The 6,443-nt window shown below is 43.1% G+C and overlaps 1 pseudogene; it reads right to left on the bottom strand.

Annotated features, from left to right (window-relative positions):
* Positions 1 to 3,305: 3,305 nt before the first annotated feature.
* LOC115644651 lies at positions 3,306 to 3,482 on the bottom strand (annotated as a pseudogene).
* Between the last annotated feature and the right edge of the window lie 2,961 nt (positions 3,483 to 6,443).

Raw genomic sequence — 6,443 nt, 5'->3', positions numbered from 1 at the left:
CCTGCAGAAATCCAGTAGGATCCCCGCACTGTCCTAAACTAAGCTTCAGTCCAGAGCTGCTAGTCAACCCAGAAAAGGCAGCTAAATATCTATTAATTCGGAGGGAAGGGACCCTCCTGTCTCCCTTCTGAGGGGACACATTGCAGGCTGTTTGTCAGGCCTTCATCATGCCGCTGGTGAGGAAGGGATGCAGTAGGAAGTAACCTAGGAAGTAAGCTAGGTGACACCCTGGCCCAAGGTGCACACCTGATTGGGTTCTGGGCAGGCAGAAGGAGTGAGAGGGCTCGGGTTCCCCTAATACCAGTCATGTACTTCAATCTCCATAAACATATGGGCTCCGTAAGTGTATGGGCTCCAGTCAAGATGAACATGCTAAACCTGTGCTCAAATACAAAGAAGAAAGTCAGAGTGAAGGTGGCAGGGACTGTTAGAGAGGTAACTGCAGACTAGTTATTGTTTGCTTGACTCCTGACTGTGTCCAGATCTCAGTGTGATGTTGATCAAGGTGAGACTTTGAGAAAGTAAGAGTTCTCCATGGTACATGACTAATGTTCAAATGGAACAGAACAATGCATATGAGCCAGTCGAAAAGCAAACTATTCCACATCTTGCTTGGTCTTCCTAAGCTAGTATCTACTGACAATGTGACCAGCATTTTATGCCAGCCAAGGCCTTTCAGAGTAGCAATCATAGATGGTATAGCTGAGGTACAAGCTCTAGCCAATCAGAAACTTAACACCAGCCAAATCTTAGCAGAACACTTCATTATGAGGCTACAGAGAAAATACCAGACCTATGACAAAGTCCACCTAATGTCGGACAGGTATGCATAGGACTCAATTAAAAATATTACCAAAAAGAAGAGACTCCATGGTATTGCATCTGTCCAGTACAAAATCATTGGCTCCACAGACATCTCTAATGTCATAATGAAGAAGTTACTGTCACATACTCCCACAAAGGATTAATTAAATGCATACCTTGCAGGAAAAAAAGCTCCAGCTTTCAAATTGCTTGAAGAATTTTGTCATTGCAGAGTATAATGAAGTTGCTTCCTCTCACTGTTCAGTGGAGTTTCTTCATAGTTTCCCTGCGTCAGCTGACACTAAAATGATCTTGCATATCATCAATACCACAAAAGAGAGGAGCTACTAAACTCTAGATTTTTGAACAAGACACAGATGTTTTACTGCTCTTTGTGAAACGCTACCTAAGATTTCCTCAAGATTCTGTTTTTGTGGCTGCTGCTGGGGAACAGCATTGCTGTATATCCCTAAAAGATGTGTTCCTGTTACTTGGACTATTAAATATCACTGCATTTTTCAGGATGTGACACAAGTAGAAGATTGGCTGAAAGACCAAAGTTATCTTACTGGAAGGCATTTGATTCAGCCTCAGAAGACTCTCTTCTCACTCTGAAGGTGCCCAGAATGGCTGATACAGTTACCAATGGAGTCATAAACACACTGGAGGCAATCACATGCCAAGTTTACTATTTGAAGACCAACATTACAACACTTGCAGAGCTATGTTGGTGGACGTTTTCCAAAAAACAGACAACTGGAGAAAAATTGCCACCACCAAGGCATTCATTTAAACCTGCTATCAAGAGGGAAAATTATCAAGCGATAGAATGTTTCTGGGAGGATTGTGCACATCTAAAACTACTCTCCCCTATTGGGCATGGATGGGTCTTGGTATGTGTAAAGTACCATATGCTTCCGAATCAATCCTTCAGCTAATCAAATGCTTAGGCACAAAAAAAAATTAAAAAAAAATATGTGGAGATATACCTATCTCACAGAGCTGGAAGGGACCCCAAAAGGTCACTGAGTCCAGCACCCTGCCTTCACAAGCAGGACCAAGTACTGATTTTACCCCAGATCCCTAGGTGGCCCCCTCAAAGAGGGAACTCACAACCCTGGGTTTAGCAGGCCAATGCTCAAACTCCTAAGCTATCCCTCTCCATAATGAAAATCCTAGTGAGTCTGGATTTTTTTTTAAAAGAAAACCTTCTCAAACCAGCATCTTCACAGTGAAACTCTTTCTGTTTGTCTAACCAGAAAATTCTCTGCAAAAGGAGATGCACTGTTCCCAGGGACACTGCAATACCAGGCCAATGCATGAGGTGGACAGAGCAAGAATAAAAGAACGGTCTTACCGGGTCAGACCAAAGGTCCATCTAGCCCAGTATCATGTCTACCAACAGTGGCCAGTGCCAGGTGCCCCAGAGGAAGTGAACCTAACAGGCAATGATCAAGTGATCTCTCTCCTGCCATCCATCTCCACCCTCTGACAAATAAAGGCTAGGGACACCATTCTTTACCCATCCTGGCTAATAGCCATTTATGGACTTCACCCCGATGAATTTATCCAGTCCTCTTTTAAATGCTATTATAGTCCTAGCTTTCATAACTTCCTCAGGTAAGGAGTTCCACAAGTTGACTTTGCTCTGCATGAAGAACTTCCTTTTATTTGTTTTAAACCTGCTGCTTATTAATTTCATTTGGTGACCCCTAGTTCTTGTATTGTGAGAATAAGTAAATAACTTTTCCTTATCCACTTTCTCCACATCACTCATGATTTTATATACCTCTATCATATCCCCCCTTAGGCTCCTCTTTTCCAAGCTGAAGAGTCCTAGCCTTTTTAATCTTTCCTCATATGGGACCCTCTCCAAACCCCTAATCATTTTAGTTGCCCTTCTCTGAACCTTTTCTAGTGCCAATATATCTTTTCTGAGATGAGGAGACCACATCTGTACACAGTATTCGAGATGTGGGCATACCATTGATTTATATAAGGGCAATAATATATTCTCCGTCTTATACTGTATCCCCTTTTTAATGATTCCTAACATCCTGTTTGCTTTTTTGACCGCCTCTGCACACTGCATGGACATCTTCAGAGAACTATCCACGATGACTCCAAGATCTTTTTCCTGACTTGTTGTTGTAGCTAAATTAGCCCCCATCATATTGTATGTATAGTTGGGGTTATTTTTTCCAATATGCATTACTTTACATTTATCTGCATAAAATTTCATTTGTCATTTTGCTGCCCAATCACTTAGTTTTGTGAGATCTTTTTGAAGTTCTTCACAGTCTGCTTTGGTCTTAACTATCTTGAGCAGTTTAGTATTATCTGCAAACTTTGCCACCTCACTGTTTACCCCTTTCTCCAGATCGTTTATGAATAAGTTGAATAGGACTGGTCCAAGGACTGACCCTTGGGGAACACCACTAGTTACCCCTCTCCATTCTGAGAATTTATCATTAATTCCTACCCTTTACTCCCTGTCTTTTAACCAGTTCTCAGTCCAAGAAAGGACCTTCCCTTTTATGCTATGCCAGCTCCTATTCCAGCCCCCTCTTTTGAAAATCAATTTAATACACAGTCCTCAAATAAAGGACATATCAGATATTAAACTGATAAGAACAGGTACCACACTTGATCTGAGCTCTAAGGAGCCGAGAAGTTCCCCATCATGCCAATATTTGGCTAGCTGCGTGCCTTGTACAGTGATGTGAGACTGCGACATAGGCAAGGATCAGTGTAATTGTGTCTAGTAGTGCTTTCCTGGATGGAGATAGATTTCAGAGATGTAGCCATGTTAATCTGTATCAGTAAAAACAAAGAGTCCTTGTGGCACCTTAGAGACTAACAAATTTATTTGTTTGGGCATAAGCTTTTGTGGGATATAACCCACTTCATCAGATGCATGGAGTGGAAAATACAGTAAGCAGATTAAGTATACAGCACATAAAAATATGGGAGTTGCCTTATCAAGTGGAGAGTCAGTGCTAATGAGGCCAATTCAATCAAGGTGGACATGGCCCATTTCCAGCAGTTGACAAGAAGGCGTGAGTGTCAACAGAAGGGGAAATTATTTTTTGTAGTGACCCAGGTACTCCCAGTCTTTCTTCAGGTCTAATTCGATGGTGTCAAGTTTGCAAATTAATTTCAGTTCTGCAGTTTCTCATTTAAGTCTGTTTTTGAAGTTTTTTTTGTTGAAGAATGGTCACTTTTAAGTCTGTTATTGAGTGTTCAGGGAGATTGAAGTACTTTCCTACTGGTTTTTGAATGTTAAAATTCTTGATACCTGATTTTGTGTCCATTTATTCTTTTGTTGTGTAGAGTGTCCGGTTTGGCAAATGTACATGGCAGAGGGGCGTTGCTGGCACATGATGGCATATATCATATTGTTAGATATGCAGATGAATGAGCCCTTGATGGCGTAGATGGGTCTTATAATGGTGTCCCTTGAATAGATATGCAGATAGAGTTGGCAATGGGGTTTGTTGCAGGGGTTAGTTCCTGGGTTAGTGTTTCTGTTGTGTGGTGTGTAGTTGCTGGTGAGTATTTGCTTCTGATTGGGGGGCTGTCTGTAAGCAAGGACTGGCCTGTCTCCCAAGGTCTGTGAGAGTGAAGGATAATCCTTCAGGATAGGTTGTAGATCCTTGATGATGCATTGGAGAGGTTTTAGTTGGGGGCTATAGGTGATGGCTAGTGGCATTCTGTTACTTTCTTTGTTGGGCCTTTCCTGTAGTAGGGGACTTCTGGGTACCCTTCTGGCTCTGTCAATCTGTTTCCTCATTTCCCCAAGTGGGTATTGTAGTTTTAAGAATGTCTGATAGAGATCTTGTAGGTGTTTACAGCAAATATGGCTGTATCTTATGGCTTGGCTGTAGACAACGGATCGTGTGACGTGGTCTGGATGACAGCTGGAGGTATGTAAATAAATATAGTGGTCAGTAGGTTTCCGGTATAGGGTGGTGTTTATGTGACCATCACTTATTTGTACTATAGTGTCCAGGAAGTGGATCTCTTGTGTGGACTGGTCCAGGTTGAGATTGATGGTGGAGTGGAAATTGTTGAAATCCAGATGTAATTCCTCAAGGACCTCCTTCCCATGGGTCCAGATGATGATGATGTCATCAATGTAGTGCAAGTAGAGTAGGGGCACTAGGGGACGAAAGCTGAGGAAGCATTTTTCAAAGGCAGCCATAAAAATGTTGGCATACTGTGGGGCCATGCAGGTACCCATAGGAGTGCCACTGACTTTAGGGTATAAATTGTCCCAAAATCTGAAATAGTTGTGGGTGAAGACAAAGTCACAAATCTCAGCCACCTGCATCTGCTCTAACAACCTCAGATAGAGACCAACACCTACAAAATCTCCACCAAGCATTCTCAAAACTACAATACCTGCATGAGGAAATAAGGAAACAGATCAACAGAGCCAGACGTGTACCCAGAAGCCTCCTACTGCAAGACAAACCCAAGAAAGAAACCAACAGGACTCCACTGGCCATCACATACAGTCCCTAGCTAAAACCCCTCCAACGCATCATCACGGATCTACAACCCATCCTGGACAATGATCCCACACTTTCACAGGCCTTGGGTAGCAGGCCAGTCCTCGCCCACAGACAACCTGCCAACCTGAAATATATTCTCACCAGTAACTGCACACTGCACCACAGTAACTCTAGCTCAGGAACTACTCCATGCAACAAATCTCGATGCAAACTCTGCCCACATATCTACACCAGCGACACCATCACAGGACCTAACCAGATCAGCCACATCATCACCGGTTCACTCACTTGCAAGTCCACCAATGTAATATACGCCATCATATGCCAGCAATGCCCCTCTGCTATGTACATCGACCAAATTGGACAGTCTCTACGGAAAAGGATAAATGGACACAAATCAGATATTAGGAATGGCAATATACAAAAACCTGTAGGAGAACACTTCAACCTCCCTGGCCATACTATAGCAGATCTTAAGGTGGCCATCCTGCAGCAAAAAAACTTCAGGACCAGACTCCAAAGAGAAACTGCAGAGCTTCAGTTCATCTGCAAATTTGACACCATTAGCTCAGGATTAAACAAAGACTGTGAATGGCTTGCCAACTACAAAACCAGTTTCTCCTCCCTTGGTTTTCACACCTCAACTGCTAGAACAGGGCCTCATCCTCCCTGATTAACTAACCTCGTTATCTCTACCTTGCTTGCATATATATACCTGCCCCTGGAAATTTCCACTACATGTATCCGACGAAGTGGGTATTCACCCACGAAAGCTCATGCTCCAAAACGTCTGTTAGTCTATAAAGTGCCACAGGATTCTTTGCTGCTCAGCCACCTGGTTTGCCATGTTGTTATCGGGGATACTATTCCTGATGGCTTGTAGTCCATCTTTGTATGGAATGCTGGTATAGAGAGCTTCTACATCCATAGTGGCTAGGAGAGTGATTTCTGGAAAATCACCAGTGGATTGTAGTTTCCTCAGGAAGTCAGTGGTTTCTCAAAGATAGGTGGGAGTGCTGGTGACATAGGGCCTGAGGAGAGAGTCCACATAGCCATACAATCCTGCTGTCAGGATGCCAATGCGTGAGATGATGGGGCATCCAGGATTCCCAGGTTAATGGC

Source organism: Gopherus evgoodei, chromosome 1 (assembly GCF_007399415.2).
Source record: "Gopherus evgoodei ecotype Sinaloan lineage chromosome 1, rGopEvg1_v1.p, whole genome shotgun sequence".
Lineage (NCBI taxonomy): Eukaryota > Metazoa > Chordata > Testudines > Testudinidae > Gopherus > Gopherus evgoodei.
The sequence above is the reverse complement of the archived record's forward strand: the minus strand, read 5'-3'. Positions and strand labels throughout refer to the sequence as shown.